This window comes from Acinonyx jubatus, chromosome B1, assembly GCF_027475565.1.
Source record: "Acinonyx jubatus isolate Ajub_Pintada_27869175 chromosome B1, VMU_Ajub_asm_v1.0, whole genome shotgun sequence".
Taxonomy (NCBI): Eukaryota; Metazoa; Chordata; class Mammalia; order Carnivora; family Felidae; genus Acinonyx; species Acinonyx jubatus.
Window position 1 is genome coordinate 131,686,317 of NC_069382.1, and position 22,297 is coordinate 131,708,613.

General features: G+C 34.5%; 1 protein-coding gene across 10 annotated transcripts in view; it reads left to right on the forward strand.

The window, feature by feature from the left end:
• Window positions 1-22,297, forward strand: part of MAPK10 (mitogen-activated protein kinase 10) — a 310,137-nt gene that overhangs the window by 128,429 nt on the left and 159,411 nt on the right. The gene's annotated exons all lie outside the window — the stretch shown is intronic.

The following is a 22,297-nucleotide window of genomic DNA, read 5'->3' on the forward strand; positions in this document are numbered from 1 at the left end:
TATCATTGTAGTAACATGTGGCTCAATTTTCACTTCCATAGCCTCATTTTGAAACACAACTTATTCCTTCATATAATTTATAGTCTCTTAATTTTCTAATTTAAATTCCCAAGAAAAGCCAGTATCAACTAGGTTAGCATAGTCTAATCAGTTGTGAAGGGGTTAAGTATGGCTCAAAAGATACAAAGCATGGCTTAGACGGTAGGGGCTGTGGGCCTATGGACCAACATCTCTAAGTTAGTAACACATATGCACTTATACATACATACAAATACCCATGTGTGTGTACTGCTCATTTTCAGATGAGATTGGGTGTGTTCAGGGTGGTATGGCTGTAGAACTGTGGTTTTCAAATAATTGCCTATATCTATAGTCAAATAACATGAAATATCAATTAAGCTATTTCATTAATAGAAAATATTTTATGATTAGTCAATGATGTGAAATTTATTTATACAATTGGTTTGCTTAAAAAGTGTGTTTGCTTATGTGTTTTTCCCCACATTTGGGAATACTTAATCCATTTGATTTTTAAAGTATTTCAAAGTTGAAATAATATTTATGCTAGTAGAGGTTATTTGAAATTTAGTTGGAACTATATTTTATTTTCCAAAGCAAATTCGTTGACATACAGATTTTAACAAACAGAAAGCAAAATTGAAAAGTGATTAAATGTGGTTTAAAATAAAGAGGCTGGGAATATGTTAGATATGCTTTGGCAACTCAGGCTAATGTCTTTGACTATTGGTTCTGTGATAAAATGCATTTCTAGGGCAATTTTACTTTTTTGCACTTTGCAGCTGAAAATTTCCATATCTTTGTAACTTAGTCTAATAGCTCTTAGCAAGGAGGACTATCTATATTGAATTTAAAATCTTCTCAGGGGAGGTAAAGAATATTCTCTCCTATACTTTTCTAGGTTTATCCACCTAAATAACATAATATTGATTTTAATTATCTAGTCCAGATATCTACATGTGAAAAAATACCTAGAAGTTTTCTTTAACTCAGAATGTTATGAAGAGGATGACAGAATGCATTGAAAACATCAAGCCAATTTCCCTAATGAGATCAATACACAATTGAATAATGAGGGAGTAATGGGTTCCAGTATTAATTTCCAGTTTTTCCCCATTAAGGAACTAGTGCTAATCTTTAGCAATTTACTGGGGGAAAGTTTCGGTATTGGTTCTAAGTGGACCTTCTCCAGGTACTATTTGGTTTTTGTTTAATCTCTACTCTGCAAAGATCTATTTTTTGCCTTTGTTAGGTTAAGCAGAAAGGGATTCAGTAAAAGGGTTCACAGATCTTTCTGGATGGCTGGAAGACCAGTCCAGAACCAAGGGTTTAGGCATAGGTAAGAGCGTAAAAAATGGAATGATTCTGCACTCTGATGCTTCTAGACACCTGCTACCGCTGCCTACTCCCATTATTCATTGCTACCAAGCAGTTCTCTGGCTGACCTAGCGCTGTGAATTACTTCAATGTCTCCCTAGCTTCCCTGGTCTGTGACTAGTTTCTTAGACTTTCCTTGCCCTCGGTGCTTGATATTTTTGAGGCACACTGGTCAAGTTCTGTTGTTGTTGTTGTTGTTGTTGTTGTTGTTGTTGTTGTTGTTGTTATTGTTTTCAGAAGTCTTTTGATTTGGGTTTGTCCACTGCTTCTTTTATGGTTAGACAGGGTTCGCAGGTTTTTTTTTTGGAGGATACCACAAAGTTAAGTGCCATTCTCATCATATCATATAAAGGGTTCATGAATTCAACATGACTTATCATTGATAATTTAGCCTTGATCACCTCTTTGAGGTAGTATTGGCCAGGTTTCTCCACTCTAATATCACTTTTCCCCCCTTCTATACTCTGGATATAAATCACTAAGGAAGTTCACCCTGGGGAATCAGGAGGTGAGATAGTAAGGTAGAAATTAAGTTTCTCCTCCTGGAGGGGGTGGATATCAACATAAATTATTTGGAAAACTTCTGTAGAGAGACTTGTCTCTTCTCCCCCATTAATTTATTTACTTAATAATTAATTTATGTCAATTATGGACTCATGTGTATTTATTTTGTATTTTGGAATAGAATTCAATGCTACATTTTTTATATTGTTGCTTAAATGGTTCCACATTTGGCCATCGGTGACTCTTTCAGATTGGCTCTGTGCCCCTTTGGCATGCCTTCACAGTATTTTCAGTTATGATGTCTCTTCAACTTCTCAGGTATCTAAGATATTGCACCTGTTGGTGCACTGCATTTCAGGTCATCGCTTGTCAAAGTTACAGCAGTTGTTCCACTAGTGCATACTAGGCCTTATTCCTAGTGATGGGATTATCCTTACCAGACAGGTTATCCAGATCCAAATTCCATCTTAAAGTGGGCTTCCCAGAACTATTGCTGGTATCAATTTTTCTAGGATGGATTTCCTGGGCAACATATTCTGAGCTAGAGTGATGCTTTGGAGAGTGTTTTTAGAAAAACACCTGTAAGGAGGTAGGAACAGCAGCATGGGCAGAAGGTGAAGCCAAACTACAATGCATTTCCCATGGGGAGCTGTGAAGTTGAGAGTGACCCTACAGAGATGCCTTCAATTAAGACAAAGTGTGTTAGGGGCTTGGGGGCTGGTACCCCACACTCACTGGGAAAGGGGGATAACTTTGGGTAGAGAAGCTCCCTTTAGCAGTGGGCCATTCCTGGGAAGAGACTCCGCTGTGTGCGGTCAGCAGACAAAACTCCCAGCAGCTGGAGAAATGAGTGGCTCAGTCCTGAAGGGGGAATCCAGCATTGTGACACAGAAGCCACTGTAAATGAGAAATGTGCCTATTTTATTATCTATAAATATGTTTGGTCACTATAATTTCTATACTGTCTTGTTTACTGTAAAAGATATACTAGCAGAGTAGCCATACAATATGGCTTTTTCCTCCTACATTTTGAACTGTTCCTGTCAAACCACTGACCTGTAAAAGCCAGTGACATGCTGAATGGCATTTTCTCAACACAATTTCTCAGGATTTACACCTTCATACTCTTCCTGTTTAGTTTGATCCTAACCTGTAAATGCTTTCTGGATCCGAACTGGATTTTTTACATTTCTGTACTTTTCCTTGGAGTTTAAATCCTGACTGTCAAAGCTGATTGACATTTCCCAATTCCTTTCTACTCAGCGGGCTCTGTCCCAGCTGGGATAGCTGAAGTCAGCTTTCAATTCAAGGAAAGGGAGTGCTTCCAAAACATGTTCATTGGAGAGGAGAGTGATACAAAAAATAAAAATGTTCATCTTTGGCGATATTCAATTTGTTCCTTCAAAAGTTCCCTACGTTGTGAGATAATTAAGACACAACTGAGTCTACTGAACATATTTAAAGGTTATAGAGGGCCTAGAGATTACGACAGAAATTAATAAACAAATAGAGATGTTTGCCCTGATCCAAATGCTAAAATTCTAGGTACAAATGCCATTACAAATATATTAGGCTGAGTATATCACTAGAAGAAACCAAAAACATTGTGTTTGTTGTTAAGAAATACTCATACAATTTGAACTAGATTTTCCAACTTTAAATGCAAGTGGAGTTCTATATATATGTGTGTATATACATATATATATATATATATATATATCCTTCTAAATACCAACCAGTTAATTATACAACAAATATATGTAAAGGGGGAAAACAAAATATTTCTTTTGCTTTTAAGGAAAACTCTTGACATCATTGCCCTTCTTCCCTATCTGTGGCCTGTCTACTTATCAAAACGTAAAGTTCTGGGGTGCCTGGGTGGCTCAGTTGGCTAAGCGTCCAACTCTTGATTCTGGCTCAGGTCATGATCTCACAGTTCATGAATTTGAGGCCACAATAGGCTCTGTGCTGGCAGCATGGAGCCTGCTTGGGATTTTCTCTCTCCCTCTCCCTCTGCCCTTCCCCTGCTCTCATGCACTCACATTCTCTCCCCTCTCTCAAAATAAATAAATAAACATTTTTTAAAAATGTAAAGGCTCTGTTACCATTGTTGAAAAAAGATGGACATGATTCATGATTCTTAAATTCTTTTGAAATCATATTACTCCTGGCACCCCAGGAAATGTTCTTTTAAAATATCCATTGCACTGGGGTGCCTGGGTGGTTCAGTCAGTTGAGTGTCTGACTTAAACTCAGATCATGATCTTGTGGTTAGTGGGTTTGAGCCCCATGTCAAGCTCTGTGCTGATGGCCCCTGGAGCCTGCTTCAGATTCTATGTTTCTCTCTCTCTCTGCCCCTTCTCCACTTGCACTTGTCTCTGTCTCTCTCAAAAATAAATAAACATTAAAAAAGGTTTAAAAATATTATCTGTTGCACTAAGGCTAAAAGAATAAGAGAACGTTTGATTTTATGTGAATTTATGGCCTGCTTTTTTCTGCTTGAAGCATTGGGTTGTGCTATGAGTTTGTATTGGCAATATCCCAAATACCCTCTTTTTATTTCTTCATTCTGTGAATTTTTGACCAATTAAAAACAAACAAAACTTTATGCTGCTAAATGAGATGAGTATCTGTTTGCATTTCTGTTTTCTGAAGTTTGTACTTTAGAATTTAAAGAGTTGACTGTGCAAGATAGATGTATGCTAATTATATCTGCAGAAGGGGCTAGTCAGATAAATCTTTCCCCCATGGTGGAAAGAAACCATGAGGGAGGCCATGAGAAAGGCTCTAGGTAGCAGTAGAAAGAGGGAAGCGGAGGGGACAGAGAGATGTATAGATAGAAAGGAAGGGCAACAGACCTTGCATTTGGGCCTTTGGGTGGTGGTAAATATGTCCCTACAAAAAGAGCTGGCTTAAAACCATGGAAAAAGCTGCTTCCATTTTCATCCTCTTTTTTACTTATCTCTACTTCAGAGTTTATGGTTAATTATTTTTAGAAATCATTTCCCTCTTGTCCTCTTCACTCCAATTTAGTTGCTAAGTGACTGGAAGATAGAGTGACCTCTGAATTTATTCTTCTCATTACGTTGTTAGATTTTTCCACATCACTTAAGGGACCAAGTTGTTTGTGTAAGTTCAGCACCTCTCCAGGATTCAAGTTGACATTTCACCTAATGAATAGCCTCTATTGGCCTGGTTATTGTGGGGATACATAATTAAAGCAATAATGCTACTTGTTTAGTGGAATTAAGATTTCATTTTGCCTTTTGACTTAATTGCCCAAAGGTTTCTTTCTTTTTTTTCTTGCTTAAGGCATATTATTATGTCCGTCTGTGTTAAAATAAATATATTTTTAAAAGTCAATCCTTAGAAAAATTTAAAAGTTACTTTAATGGTAAATTTTTAACTTTGAGGATTTAAAAATAAACCCATGTATATGCAAATATTTTAATTTTATGGAAATTCCATAAAGGCACTGATTTTCACCTTCTATTTTTGAATTCTTCAGTATTGTACATGACTGTCCAGTATAGCTACCTGACATACAGTGGATACTAAATACATGGATATTTTTCATTTAGTCCAGGTGATGGGAATTTGAATTTTCTTTTTGAAATAAGGTTAATATTAAAAATGTTTTTACATATTATAGGGAATTCTGACCAAACCCAAATGCTTTAGTGTGTATCACTATTGCTGTTTTTACTTTTTGGGACTTGTAGTCTTTATGTATTTATCCTCTGTGATGTGAAATGTTATCTATCTATCTATCTATCTATCTATCTATCTATCACGTTGTATATATAAGAAACATACATTTGGTACTTATTATGTAAGAGGCACTATATGCTTTACAAATATCATCTTATTAATGTAGAATCGGTGAGGAAAACAATGTCATCTTTCCTTTCTGGCTCCTATTTAGAGAAGATCATGTGTAATTCATATACAAACACATACAAACCTAGAAATTATTACAGATGTGTGGAGCATGAGGATGTTAGAGGCTGAGTATTGTGTGAGTAGAATTATAGGTGTGGTGGTGGTAGGTACATAGGGTTTCATGAAGTAACTGAAGAGCTGAGTTTTATACCTCTTGATATTTGAATAGCAAAATGTCTTGAGGAATGTTGAAGAAAAAGATGTAACTAGGCAAAGGTAGTGGTTTATATACCTCACCTGGATAAAATGCTTTTTGTGATTGATAGTGAGATCTAAACTGGTGGTGTCTGTTAAATCTGTTAGAACCAATTTAAGCAATAATTTTCCAAATGAAAAGGATGATGAAAAAAATCCTTTTTCTCTGTGTTAATGTCATTCTGTACAGGATATTTTAGAAAATTAAGTGAAATACTTGTGTTTAGGTTCGGGCCCCAGATACATGAATTTTAGGTAGAATTAGAAAACAATTCCTGAGAGGCCATTTCTAATTTATTTAAAATGTTTGCTGGTCAGTGTTTTTAGAAATTTAATCTGTGTTTACTACATAACATTTATCACATTTGAATGTGAGTCCTTATTGCCTCACTGATGATGTATGAATTTGGAAGATTTCCTAACCATTTATTATTAGGTCTTAAGTTTCTTATCTATGAAAAGAAGTTGCTTAGATATTTGTTATGTTTTCTTTCAGTTAAAAAAGAAACTGAAGGAAGCTTTACATCTGTTATTTTACTATACACTGTAGTAGTATTTTTAATTAAAAAGATGCAGTCTTCACTGTTAAACTGAAAAATATATAAAAGCACGAAAATTAAATATGTGCACATTTCTATCTCTATAAGACTATACTCATATCTATTTTTTAAAAAAGATTGGGGTCATATTGTAACCCATTTTGGTTATATTTTTCCACTTGACAATGTATTGTGAACATTTATACATATTGTAATTTATAAATGGCTAAATGGAATTATGCTATATGCTTTTAACGTGCTTTTATTAATCTATTTTTATTGAACATTTAGTTTTTCAATTATTTTACTGTGAATATGCTATGGTGAACATTCTTATAGATTAATCTTTGTACAGATACTTGATTATATCTTTGCCATAAGTACTTAGATATGGAATTATTTAAATTTAAAATGCACTTGTTGGGATGAGCACTGGGTGTTGTATGGAAACCAATTTGACAATAAATTACATTAAAAAAATTTAAATGCATTTTAAAGCAATCGAATACCTTATTGTCAAGTTGCCCCCACAGTTTGTATCTATATTAATTTGCAACATATAGCAATTCATTTAATGAATATTTATTTAGTGCTATTTTACATTGACATGAATAAAGTAGGATATTGAAATAGATGTCTGGGAGGAAGCTAGCAGGTTAGGTCTGTTCTTCTGCATTGAATGTTAATCATCAAAACTTCAAGAATTTGAGACGTAAAATAATATCTTATTTTTTATTTCTTTGCTGTTAAGCAGAAAACCTTTTTTTTTTTAAGTTACTTTGAGGGTGGTTTTGTATTGGGACTATTTTATTGCGCTCCCTTGCTTGGCTTCTGAGTCCCTATTTGATGAACGAGGGGGGGTAACCTCTAATGTTTGTTACTTGTCCTCCAACTGGTTGCAAATTATAGGATGTTTTTGCCATCAAAATTAGAATTTTTCTCATCAAAATTAGAGAACTTTACTTTCTATTGTATGTTGGTAGTAAACTGATCTTTTGTTTAATGTTTGTTTATATGTTTTATTGTTCTCATCATGTTGGTTCTGTTTTGTATTTTTTTCTTTCTTATGGTTTCATTGTGTGTTTTATTTTTTTTTTAAGTTTATTTATTTTTGAGAAAGAGAGACAGAAACAGAGTACGAATGGGGGGAGGGGCAAAGACAGAGGGAGACACAGAATCTGAAGCCTGTCTCCAGGCTCTGAGCTGTCAGTACAGAGCCTGACGTGCAGCTGGAACTCAGGAACCATGAGCTCATGACCTGAGCCGAATTAACTGAGCCATCCAGGAGCCCTCTATTTTGTGTTTTAAAGTGACATTCTAAGGTACCATTTTTCTTAGTTTAATACTTATATACGCATTAGCCTTCCTTCAGTCCAATTGTTCTGTTATGGGGATTCTGACTCTTATCTCTAGTTGCTTTTAGGATTTTATTACTGTGTTGGCTGCTCTTCGTACTCTTTTTAGGCATGGATTTATTCTTATCTATCCTGCTAAGGACTTAGTATGTTTTACAACTATATAGGAGAATTAACTGTCATTATCACTTCAAATATTGCCCCTTGCACATTTGATTTGCTTTGTTCCTTCTGAAACTTGTTTTATTTATTTTGGACCTTGTTATTCTATTGCCTGTATCTCTCGATCTTTTATATTTTCCATCTCTTTATTAGTATGTGATAAATGCTTATGAATCTTTTTCTACTTCATTAACTCGATTATTTCTATTCCGCCTATTAACCTATTAGGCTTTTAATTTAAAAGCTACTTTACCCACAATGTCTATTTAGTTCATTTTCAGATCTACCAATTTTTCTTCTTATAGTAGTGATAACTTATTTCTTATGGCATTTGTTCCTTTTTATTTTTTTTATTTACGTAGCTTTCTAAATTATTTATTTTTCTTTTCAAATTTTATTTCAGTTGTTAGTTAATATACAGTGAAATATTGGTTTTAGAAGTAGAATTCAGTGATTCATCACTTACATACAACACCCAGTGCTCTTCATAACAAGAGCCCTCCTTAATATCTATCACCCATCTAGCCCATCCCTCACCCATCTCCCTCCCTCAACCCTCAGTTCATTCCTTGTTATTAAGAATCTCTTATGGTTTTTTTCCATCTCCCCATCCCCCATATGTTTATCTGTTTTGTTTTGTTTATTAAATTCCACATATGAGTGGAATCATAGTATTTGTCTTTCTCGGTCTGATTTATCTCGCTTAGCATAATACATTCTAGTTCCAGCCACATTGTTGCAAATGGCAAAATTTCATTCTTTTTGGTGTCAGAGTAATATTACAGTGTGTGTGTGTGTGTGTGTGTGTGTGTGTGTATACACGCACATACCACATCTTCTTTATCCTTTCATCAGTCAATGGACATTAGGGTTCTCTCCATAGTTTGGCTATTGTTGATAATGCTGCTATAAACACTGGGTTGCATATATCCATTCCAATCTGTATTTTTGTATCCTTTGGGTAAATACCTAGTAGTGCAATTGATGGGTCATAGGGTAGTTTTATTTTTAATTTCTTGAGGAACCTCCATATTCCAGAGTGGTTGCACCAGTTGGCATTCCCACCAGAAGTACAAAAGGTTCCCCATTCTGTGTCTTCACCAACACCTGTTGTTTCTTGTGTTGTTAACTTTAGTCATTCTGACAGATGTGAGGTGGTATCCTATCATGGTTTTGATTTGTATTTCCCTGATGATAAGTGATGTTGAGCATCTTTCATGTGTCTGTTAACCATCTGGATGTTTTCTTTGGAAAAGTGACTATTCCTATCTTCTGCCCATTTCTTAACTGGATTATTTGTTTTTTGGGTGTTGAGTTTGATAAGTTCTTTATAGACTTTGGATACTAACCCTTTATTAGATATGACATTTGCAAATATCTTCTCCCATTCCATAGTTTGCCTTTAGTTTTGTTGATTGTTTCCTTCACTGTGCAGGTTTTTGTCTTGATGAAGCCCCATTAGTTCATTTTTGCTTTTGTTTCCCTTGTTTCTGGTGATGTGTCTTGTAAGAATTTCCTGTGACCAAGGTTAAAGAGATTGCTGCCTCTATTCTCTAGGATTTTGATGAAACCATTTAGGTATCACATTTAGGTCTTTCATCCATTTTGTATTTATTTTTGTGTATGGTATAAGACAGTCCAGTTTAATTCTTTCATATGCTGCTGTCCAGTTTTCCCAACACCATTTGTTGAAGAGACTGTCCTTTTCCCTTTGGATATTATTTCCTGTTTTGTCGAAGATTAGTTGACCATATAGTTGTGGGTACATTTCTGGGTTTTCTATTATGTTCCATTGACCTATATGTCTGTTTCTGTGTGAGCACCAAACTCTCTTGAAGTCTACAGCTTTGTAATATAGCTTGAAATCTGGAATCATGATGCTTCCAGTTTTACTTTTGTTTTTCAGGATTGCTTTGGCTATTTGGGGTCTTTTGTGGTTTCATACACATTTTTTTTAGGATTGTTTGTTCTAGCTCTGTGAAAAATGCTGGTGGTATTTTGATGGGGATTGCATTAAATGTGTATTCCTTTGGATAGTTTAGACGTTTAAACAGTGTTTGTTCTTCCAATCCATGAACATGGAATGCTTTTCCATTTCTTTGTGTCCTCTTAAAGTTCTCCAGCTTTCAGAGTACAGATCTTTTACCTCTTTGGTTAGGTTTATTCCTAAGTATCTAATTGTCTTAAGTGCAATTGCAAATGGGATCAATTCCTTGATTCCTTTTTCTGCTGCTTCATTATCAGTGTATAGAAATGCAACAGATTTCTGTATATTGATTTTATATCCTATGATTTGCTGAATTCATATATTAGTTCTAGCAATTTCTTGGTGGTGTCTTTTGGGTTTTCTACATAGAGTATCATGTCATCTGCAAATAGTGCAAGTTTTGCTTCTTCCTTGCTGATTTGGATGCCTTTTATTTTATTTTTTTGTTGTTGTTGTCATTGTCTAATTGCTGAGGCTAAGACTTCCAGTACTATGTTAAATAGTAATGGTGAGAAGTGGACAGCTTTGTCTTATTCCTGACTTATTCCTGACACTATAGGGGAAAGGCTGTTTTTCCCTATTGAAGATGATATTAGCTGTGGGTCTTTCGTATGTGGCCTTTATGATATTGAGGTATGTTCCATCTATCCCTACTTTGTTGAGGGTTTTTATCAAGTGGATGCTATATTTTTTCAAATGTTTTTTCTGCATCTATTGGGAGAATCATATGGTTCTTATCCTTTATTTTATTAATGTGGCTTACCACGTTGATTGATTTGCAAATACTGAACCAGCCCTGCAGTCCAGGAATAAATCCCACTTGATCATGGTGATTAATTCCTTTAATGTATTGTTGGATTCAATTTGCTAGTATCTTGTTGAGAATTTTTGCATCCATGTTCATCAGGGATTTTGGCCTGTAATTCTCCTTTTTAGTGGTGTCTTTATCTGGTTTTAGAACCAAGGTAATGCTAACTTCATAGAATGGTTTGGAAGTTTCCCTTTCATTTCTATTTTTTGGATGATTTGAGAGAAATTGATATTAACTCTTCTTTAAATGTCTGGTAGAATTCCCCTGGGAAGCCGTCTGGCCCTGGATTCTTGTTTGTTGGGAGATTTTTGATTACTGTTTCAATTTCTTTGCTGGTTATGCACCTATTGAAATTTTCTATTTCTTCCTGTTTCAGTTTTGGCAGTTTGCATATTTCTAGGAATTTATACATTCTTCCAGATTGTCCAGTTTGTTGGCATATAATTTTTCATAATATTCTCTTATAATTTTTTGTATTTCTGGGGTATTGGTTGTGATAGCTCCCCTTTCATTTGTGATTTTATGTATTTGGGTCCTTTCTCTTTCCTTTTTGGTAAGTCTGGCTAGGGATTTATCATTTTTATTAATTTTTTTGAAGAACCAACTCTTAGTTTCATTGATCTATTCTACTGTGTGTTTTGTTATTGTTGTTGCTGTTATTTCTGTATCATGTATTTATGCTCTAGTCTTTATTATCTCTACTTTTTTTTTCCTTTGCTACTTCCAGGATTCTTTACTTGTGTGTGTATTTTGTGAATTTGACTATGATATACCTTGGCAATGGATGGCTTTTGTTGACTTTAATGGGAGTTGTTCTTTGATTTTGATGTATGTGTCCTCCCTCAGATTAGGAAAGTTTTCAGCTATAATTTGCTCAAATAAATCTTCTGCCCCTTTTTCTCTCTCTTCATCTTCTGGGACTTCTATGATATGAATGTTATTCAGTTTTAATAAGTCACTGAGTTCCCTAAGTCTACCTTTGTGATTCATTACCTTTGTTTCCCTCTTATTTTCAGCTTCATTATTTCCCATAATTTTCTTCTACATCAGTAATTTGTTCCTCTTCTTCATCCATCCTTACTGTTATGGCATCCATTGGGTTTGCATCTCAGTTATAGCATTTTAAATTTCAGCCTGACTAGATTTTAGCACTTTTATCTCTGCAGTAAGAGATTCTCCAGAGTCTTCTATGCTTTTTCAAGCCCTGTTAGAATCCTTATAATTGTTTTAAATTGTAGTTCAGACATCTTACTTATTTCTGTATTAATGAAATCTCTCACTGTCATTTCTTCCTGTTCTTTCTTTTGAGGTGAATTCCTCTGACTTGTCATTTTGGAGAAAAAAATAATAAAATAAAATTAAAATTTAAAATTTAAAAAAATAATAAAGCTAGATCCTAGGTATGTTTTGGTCTGGTTATTAAGAGAAGCTTGATAGAAAAAAGAAAAAGAAAAGAATAAAAAAAATTAAAAGTTGAAAATTAAAAATTAAAAAAATAAAAAATTAGCTCTTTCTGTACCCAGAAAAATAAACCACACAAACAAAAACAAACCCCCAAAGAAGCTAGGTAACATTTCCCCTAGAGCTGAAGCTTTACACACTTTATGATCCGTAGACTTAGTGCTTGGGAGGAGCTGTGTTTGTTCTCTGTGGAAGGGGCCTGTGTCTCTGATTCTCAGGCCAACTTGCCCTAGTAGAGATGTGTTTGGAGGGCAGAGGGGTGTGTGGCTTGGTGTAACAGCTCTGTTCTCCACTTGTTGGCGCTGTTTAGCTCACTGGGGTAGATCAGTGCTTGTTGGATAGGAGTAAAAATGGTTTCACCCTCCTCTCTACTCTCCAGAGTGGGAAGTTGGTTATGTCAGAGATGCGCAGTCACCTTTTCTGTGTCCAAGTCTTCCAGCAGATCCCCCCTTTCACCCTGTCTGTGTGAACTGTCTGCCCTCCTGGGTTTTGTCTCAGACAAAGCCGTGTTTGAAAACCCCACACTTCAGAGGCTCCCTGGGATTCTACCTGTGCTGATCCTCTGGGGGAGGATCTTGCTGCCCTGTAGCCTGAGCTTGTCCCAGGAAACAGTTGAGTGATTGCGTGGTGGCAGCAGCTCAGAGTTTATGGTAAATTGCAACACACAGCTGGTACCACCGTTTGCTGCCCTAAGCTGGCATCTTTGTTCCTATTCTAGTGAATGGGACAGCTCAGTGGCCTTGGCCAGGTCTTTTGCCAATGGAGAGACCCTATCACCTCTATTGAAAGCACTCCAAGGATCCCAGGGGATCCTCAGAACATGCAGCCTACTCCCATGGCTCTGTCCTGCTTCTTCACTGGAAAGCTGTCAGGCACTGAGCTCTGAAACTTCAAACTTTGCTGTTTATAAAAAAACTGGTGGTATTGAAACCTTTTCTTTTTTCCCTACCAGTGGTTTTGGGGAAGTGTTTTCTTGTGCTGTCCCCTGTGTGTTTTCACTATTTGTTTTTCTTTACTCTTAGCTTACCGCTCTCTGTGATCAGGGATCCTTCCCCACTGCAGCACCTGAAGCTCTTTTCTCCCACAAATCAACTCTTCTCAGTTCCTACTTTCCATGGGTTATTGTTTTTCTTTTTGTAGATGTGCAACTTTGTTCTTTAAGACTTCCAATCAATTCCTTGGGTGTTCAGAATAATTGGATATTTATCTTGCTGTTTGAGGGAGGAGGCAAGCCTAGGGTTACCCTACTTCTCTACCATCTTAACCCTCCTCCTTTGTTCCTTATTCTGACTCTTTAATTATTTCACTCACTCCTATTTATGGTCTTTCTAATTGTTTTGATCATATAAAGTTCTTATGGTGGTAATACTTTTTTTTTATAGTATCTGATGATTCTCACTTGAGGTATTTGCTTTCCTTGTGATATATCTGGAGATTTGTGATTTATCTTTTTTAGTGTCTTCTTTCATTTCCGGTACCTGATAACTTCCAGTTGTGTACTACTCAATGTTTAATCACCAATTCTCTGAAGAAAGCTTGGTTTGTAGAATATACCAGTTTCTATAGTCTAAATGTTCCCACAAAAAACAATTTTAAACCCCACTGAAGTAGCATCAGCAGGCATGGAGTTGGGAAAAGATGTGCCCAATCAGGTTTTGCTAGCTGATTGTAGGAGCCAACTTCATAACACCACTGGCAATTTTCCTTTTTTAATGTAAATCCAAAACTACTTTTTGTTACAGTTTACCCAACTAATCTAGAGTTTTGTGATGTGAGAGTTTCCATGTTAGCTAACCCTACCAGGTTTCTAGGACCAGAAGCAATGTTATATGTTCAATATTAAGAAACTTAAAAATGTTTGTATTATAATTCTTGAATTGGTGAATTTTGCTGTTTTTACATTTCTTATTTTATATGTCCTCTCTCTTAATAACCTTCCTATTTCTTATGTATTTGTTGCTTTCTCATCTCTTATATTCTGGTCTCTATTGCTTTACTCCTGCTAAATAAGTTTATCAAAGGATTTCTTTGGAAGCAATTATCTTGTTATATGAACAATATTTTAAGAGATATTTAGCTTTTAGATATAGACAAGCATAGATTACTTGGAAAGGAATAAAGACAAGCATAGATTACTTGGAAAGAAATAATATATATTAAATTTAAGTATAATTTATGAAAAAGTATTTTGTGTACTTATATACTTATGATTAGAGTCATTGGATTATTTTTGCCTTTATACTGAAGCTAATGATGTGCTTCTACATGTTTGTATCGAGAGTGCTCTAAATCAGAGGTTGGCAACCTTTTATTTTTTCTCTTCTTTCTTTCTTTTTTTCTTTCTTTCTTTCTTTCTTTCTTTCTTTCTTTCTTCTTCTCTCTCTTTTTTTTTTTTTTTTGGAGGTAAGTTCTGTGCCCAATGTGGGGCTTGAACTCATGTCCCCAAGACCAAGTGCCATATGCTGTACCGGCTGAGCCAGCCAGGTGCTCCTGGCAACTTTTTCTATAAAGTGTCAGATAGTAAATATTTTAGCCTTTGCAGGTCATATAGTTTCTATCATAGTTACTCAAATCTACTATTATAGTGTAAAAGCAGCCATAGACACTATGTAAACTAATGAATGAATGTGTTTCAATAAAATTGTATTTACAAAAACATGTGGTGATTTGAATTTGGTCCATGGGCCACAGTTTGCTGATTTCTGCTCTAAATGGTAGTCCCTGAGAAAAAAATTATAGTCCATGGACCAAAAGATTTAATAATATCTTAAAGTAAGCAAATGCACAGTTCTTAATAGAATATTAAATTTAATTTTTTTTTCTGTCAGCACTAAAAAGATAATTACTTGTTTCATGGTATATTTACTTTTCATTTGTTTCTTTATATGTACTTTTCAAAAATGTTAATTTTTTTAATTTTTAATTTTTTTAAAGTAGACTCCACACCCAGCGTGGAGCCCAACACAGGCTTGAACTCATGACCCTGAGGTCAACACCTGAGCTGAGATCAAGAGTTGGATGCTTAACCGACTGAGCCACCCATGTGCCCCAATATGTATGTTTTTTATACATAGTTGGGAGAATTCTTTAGGGAATAGAAGAGACAGAGTATTTTTTTGTTCTTGTAATTAACAATGACTCTGTATTCTCATATTGTACATATGCTTACAGGCTGTTAAGAGAGTCATATTTTAATAAGTCATATGTAATAAATCAAAAACTATTTACAGTATTTACAGATAATGAATTTGTTGTATATCAGTTAAACTTGGAAAGTGCTGGATCTCAAAACATATTGTGTAATTAATTGCTCATTTAGTTCACTCTTGCATGTATTACATTTAGTGACAAACCATGGGAGCCTGGAGCTGCCCAGAACAATTTGATTTTTTTGCATCTGTAAAACTTCTTAAACCTCCTGTGGTTTGTTGGCACATCTCACATACAAACGAATTTAATTATTGATCTAAGTTATTAAAACATCATAGTTACATTATTTATAGTAGCTGTTGTGCACTAGTTCAATCTAATAAATTAAGTATATCTCATTCATACACCTTGGCCTACTGCTTTGTTCAGAGTAGTCACTAACTCATATAGCCATGTAATGAAGAGAAACTCAGTATACTACATAGCAAGGAGTGCACATATGGGACTTTTCCCACAAGAACAACCAGTAATTGAAAGCACTAAACTCCCCAAATTAGCATCCCCTCCCTTTTCAAGCTACTCATGGGTCCTATACTGCACCAAGCTATTGTCATTAATTATACTTTAGACTAATATCGAGATAATGCCCTGGACATTTATGTTGTTTCTATGCAGTGGTGCCAAATGCTTTCTGCCATGTTATTAGGGAATATGATTACCAGACTAGTTTTCTGTAAATCACTGAGAATATCATACTGAACATTATTTTTCTTGTAATGTCCCTTTGTGGAACAAGGAGTTTCTGCAGTGACTTAGTGACTTAGTCATGGTGCTACATTTAGAATCTTTATAATGCAACCAGGAAAGGTCAGGATGCTTACTTTCCATAGAAAGATTATTCATTCATTAAAAATTAAAATACATTGTTCATTTTAGGTGGCGGGCTGGATATTATTATTTCCTACATGCCCAATTCAGCAGTACAGAACTAAAAACAGCCTTGCTGGGTAGCATTTTGAGGTCATCTGTGTTGGACTCTCATACTCCCACCACTACACACTCCTCATTCCTAATTTATTAGCACCAAATTTGTTGAAAACTTATAGATCTGAATATGCAGAGATAATAAAATACTTAGATTTGTACTAGAGAAGGAAGGAAGCTTTTTTAATTTGAGTCTGCTTTTATTCAATAAACATTTACTCAACATTAGCTCTATACTGAGAATAGTGTTGGGCCCTGGGGTTGTGAACATGAATAAAACATGGTCACTTTACCTGAGAAGGACATAATGTAGTATGTATGGAATAGACGTATGAAAAAACAGTTAACAATATTATAAGATAGTCATAATGAAAGTGTGAACAAAGTGCTGTGAGAAGACTGAAGGAAAAACTGAAGAGGGGCTGGGAGAACATTTTCCCATTCAATGCCAGAAATGAACATTTGGAAAATGGGAATAAAATAAAAATACCTTTTATAATAATATCAAAAACATAAATGCTTAACAATAAACTTAAAGAAGCATGTGAAAGAACTACGTAGAGAAAATATGTGAGCAAATATACAATACTTTTCTTTGTAATCTAAATTTCCTTAAAATAGAATTGCTTATTTAAGACAAAAATAATAGCCATGTGTTATGGGCTTATAAAACATGTATAAGTAAAATATATGACAACAATAGTTCAGAGGACTAGAGGGGAAAATTGAAGTATACTAGTGTAAGTTTCTTAAACTATATGTAAAGTAGAATCATATTATTTGAAGTTAGATGACTAAAAATTAAAAATGCAGACTCTAAAACAACCACTAAAAAATACGTATAAATAATAAGCTACTGGGTAAAATAAAATGGAAAACAAAAATATACCCAGTTCTTCCAAAAAAGGCTGAAAAAGAGGAAAAAATGGAATAAAGAATACAAGGGTAAAATATGAAACAAAGAGTACAGTGGTAGGCTTGATCTCAGCAATATTCATATTCACTTTAAATTTAAGTGGACTATATACATGTCTTAAAAGACAGAGATCATTAACATCTCCTCCCTTCTATTCAACTTTGTACTTGAACAATTAGGCAAGAAAAACAGATTGGAAAGGAAAAAGGAAAAACTATTTTCATCTGCAGACAACTTTTCTATGTGTAAGAAAAATCCTAAACAAACTAAAAATATTTACTGGATTTAATAAATGAATTTAACAGTGTGGTAGAATGCAAGTTCACTTACAAAAATTAACATTATTTTAAGAAATAAGCATTTGGGAAACGGAAATTAAAAATATGCCATTTACATTAGTATCAAAAATGTAAATGCTAAAGAATACACTTAAAGAAAAACATACAAGATCTATACACTGCAAACTCTGAAACATTCCTGAGGTAAATTAGAGAGTATTAAAATAAATGGGCAGATACACCATGATTATGGATAAACTATACCCAATATTGTTAAGATACCTTTCTTCCCAATGTGAGCTATAGCTCTACTACATTCTCAACCAAATTGCAGAAAGTTTTTAAATAATGTTTTGAAATGTCAGGCTGATTTTAAAATTCATATGGAAATGCAAAGACCCAGAAGAGTCTCACAAATAAAAAGAAGAAAAAAATTTGGAGGACTTACCTAATTTGAAGACTTATTATAAAGCTGCAGTAATCAAGACAGAATGATAATGGGGTAAAAATAGATAGTAGGTCAATGGAACCAAAAAAAGTTCCTGAAATAGATCCACATTTGTACAGTCAATTGATTTTTTGACGAAGGCAGTGAGGTAACTCAGTATAGAAAGGAAGTTATTATGACTGAGGATACTTGAACAAGTGGCTATTTATAAGGAGAAAAATGAACTTCAATATATACCTCAATATATAATCACACCATAGATTATGGGGCGCCTGGATGGCTCGGTTAAGCGTCCGACTTCAGTTTAGGTCATGATCTCAGGGTCCATGAGTTTGAGCCCCGTGTTGGGCTCTGTGCTGACAGCTCAGAGCCTGGAGACTGTTTCAGATTCTCTCTCCCTCTCTCTCTGACCCTCCCCCGTTCATGCTCTGTCTCTTTCTGTCTCAAAAATAAATAAACGTTAAAAAAAAATCACACCTTAGATTAAAATTAATTACAGGTGGATTATATTCCTAAAAGTAAAATTAACAACGCAAAGCTTCAAGAAGAAAATGTGGAAGAATATCTTTGTGAACTTGGTGTGGATCACACCCTTGATAAACTCAAGGAAGCACTACTAATAAAAGAAAGACAAAGGAAATGCATTTCATAAAAATTAAATATTACTAAAAGACAGCATTTCTAAGTTCAATATGAAGCCACAAACTGAAAGAAAATATTTATAATATGTATATATGACAGAAAACTTTCATCTGAAATAAAAGATTTCTATATTTTGTAAAAAATAAGAGATAATCTCCTCCCCCCCACCCATAATCCACCACCAAATGGGTAAAAAAATTGAAAAGGCACTTCACAAAGGATTATAAATAAGTGGCCAATAAACAAATAAAAATAAGCTCAACATCATTAGTCATCAGGGAAATAAAAAATAAAACCATAACAAAATGTAATTAAATGTCCATTAGAATGATTAAAATTTAGAAAACTGATAAACCAAATGTTGGCAAAGATGTAAAACACCTGAATTTCGTACATTGCTGCAGGGGATTGATAATGTGTCTCTCAGTTTTTCATAAATAAAATATATTCCTAATCTCATGATCTAACAATTTTTTCTCTTGGTACTTTTCCTGAGAGAAATGAAAGCATATTTATACAAGAATACATGTACGTAGGTATTCATAGGAGCATTATTAATAATATTAAAAATTAGAGACACCTCAAATGTCCTAAAGTAGATGGATAGCACACTGTGATGCATTAAACGCCATTATTGAATGAACCATTACTAAAATTTATGCCAATATGGCTGAGTACTAAAAGCATATTGCTGGGCAAAAGAAGCCCAACAAAAGAGAGTGCATACTGTATGGTTGCATTTATGTGAGTTCAAAGACAAGAAAAACCAATTTATATTGAAAGAAGTTAGAACATTGTTTGCTTGGGGGGGCTAGGGTTTTCAGACTATTTTTTATCTTCATTGGAATGTGAGTTACGTGGATGTGCATTTGTCGAAACTCATCAACATAGATACTTAAGAACAGTTCATTTTGCTATGTGTAAATTATACCTGATTTAAAACTAAATTTAAAAATTTAAAAAGTAGAGGTAATTGGCAGAAATGATATATAAATCTCCTTGAAATCTCATGGATACAATCAAATAATCTCACAGATTAAAATCTGAGGAGTAAATCATATTTTTTGTTGTTGCTTTGTTTTAGTTTTTGCTTTCTGAGTATATTTTAGTAGTTTTTTTTTAATGGGGGATTCACCTTCTTATATAACAGAAAGTCTAGAAGTAGAAAAGTTCCCGAATTTCTTAATTCAGTAGTTTAATGTTATCATCAAGCACAATTTCTTCTATCTTCCTTCTTTATACCCCTCAGCATTTCTCTTCAAGATCATTTCCCATTAATGGCTATTATGAGTGTTTTGATTCCAGGCATTTGTGCCTACACAGCAATGTCTAGCAAAAGAATAAAGGACCACTAGGTCCTTGTGTCACTTGAATTTTTTCCTATTATAAAATATTTGACATATCAAATGGTATTTCATATATGTAAGGTTTAAAAAAATAATAGTGAAATAGGGACACTTTGGTGGCTCAGTCAGTTAACTGTCCAACTTTGGCTCAGGTCATGATCTCCCGGTTGCTGAGTTTGAGCCCTGCATCAGGCTTTCCGCTGCGAGTGCAGAGCATGCTTCAGATCCTCTGTCCCTGTCTCTCTCTGCCCCTCCCCCACTCTCACTTTCTCTCCCTCTCTCTCAAAAATAAACATAAAAAAATTTTATAAAAATATAATAAATAAAAAAATAATGATGAAACAAACATGCGTGACTCTACCACGTAGCTTGAAGAAGTAGACACAGATTCTTGTTACTCACATTAATAGCAGTAGCTAGAATGTCAACATTCATGCCCGTTCCTCAGCCCTCAATCACGTAGGGTGACTCAAAGGTCGGGTGACTACTGCATATAGAGTGGGTTACATTTTGGAAGAGGAACTCCAAAGGAGTGTATTTACACTGGCAAAGGAAGCCATGTATTTATAATGGCAGTAAGCATGGCTTGTCCCAGAGGGACACCTTATCTTTATTATACTGGAGAGTAATCAAACCTGCCCTTTGTTCCAGAGGGAGATACTATCTCTCTCTTCCAAGACTGTTTGCTTTGTAATTATCCTTGAGAAGATAGTCTGGAATAAAGACAGCCAGTGCTTCTGTTTGCAAGATATGGAGAAGTGTGAAAGATCTGATAGAGTATTGTCTTTCAACAGGGGTGTGCTTCTACCCCACCTACATCCCCCATATTTATGATGCATGACCTATTGTCTCAGCATGATTTAATGCATTGTTTCTTCTTTCCCCAAATATTTGCGATGCAAACTTTAACATAATTAGGTTTCCATGTATGTATGTGTCTGTTTTTGGCTCTTTATTAATTTATAGGTCTAGTTCTGCATCGATCCCACATACATTTACTAACTGCAACTGTGGACCCTCCTAACCTCCACAAACACCCATTTTGCTCTTCTTCAGGAATGTTTTATATGTTCTTGCCCTTTCATTCTTTCTTAAATTTAAAAAATCTACGAAGTTCCCACGTAAAATATTTTTTCTTACAATTCAGACCTTCCTTCTGGGATTGTTTTGCTAGTTCTAAAGTTTGTTTAAAAGTTCTCTATTAAGCTCCATGCAGGTGTCTTCAATGTGACTTCCCACCATAGATAGATTCTAAGCTTTGTTTCTTGGATTCTACATGCTACTATCTAAAAATGAAAGTTCTCATCTTCAGACATCAGCAGATGACCTAGGGACAAGAGGCAACTTCAGCTCTTTTACTTCTCTGCATAAATTCTTTCACATTGTTTTCAGCCTCAGAATTAATTTCTTTTCTTTTCTTCTTTCTTTTCTTTTTTCTTTTCTTTTTTCTTTCCTTTCCTTTCCTTTCCTTTCCTTTCCTTTCCTATTCGTTTCTTTCTTTCTTTCTTTCTTTCTTTCTTTCTTTCTTTCTTTCTTTTCCTTCTGGCACTTCAGTTATGCATTAAAAATATAATTTGTATATTTCATTTAATTTTTTAGGAGTTTTACACTGAGTGGTTTTTAGGATATCAAATCATTCATTTTTCTAGAAACAGAAGTCTTGTGTCAATCGTGGTTTTAAAATTGTTTAACTCACAGAATTGTGTCTTGCACACAATATATTCAGTAAAGTGAGCTTAACTGAACTGAAAAAGATTTCAGTTGGATTTCTCTGATGCTGCTTCATCATACTCAATAAGACAGTGCTTAATTTGGCATTACCACCATTACATGATTTTATCCTGTCCTTAATACTTTGCAAAATTATAAAATATTTTAAATATATGGAAAATAATGTAATTGAAATCTTTGTACTTAACCAAGATTAAATTTATGTTAATATAGTGCCCATTTTTTTTTCTTGGTTTTGGTCTTATGATTATATAACAAAGTAATGTGTATGATTTTGTATATTTTAAAATTTTATATTAATAATATAATGATCTTCATACCCTTTTGAAACTTGCCTTTTCCCCCACTCAACATCATGTTTGAAAAATTTATCTACGCTGATACCTTAAGCTTGAATTCAGTTATTTCAAGTCCTATATATAATTCTATTATCAATTAGTGTTTATTTAAA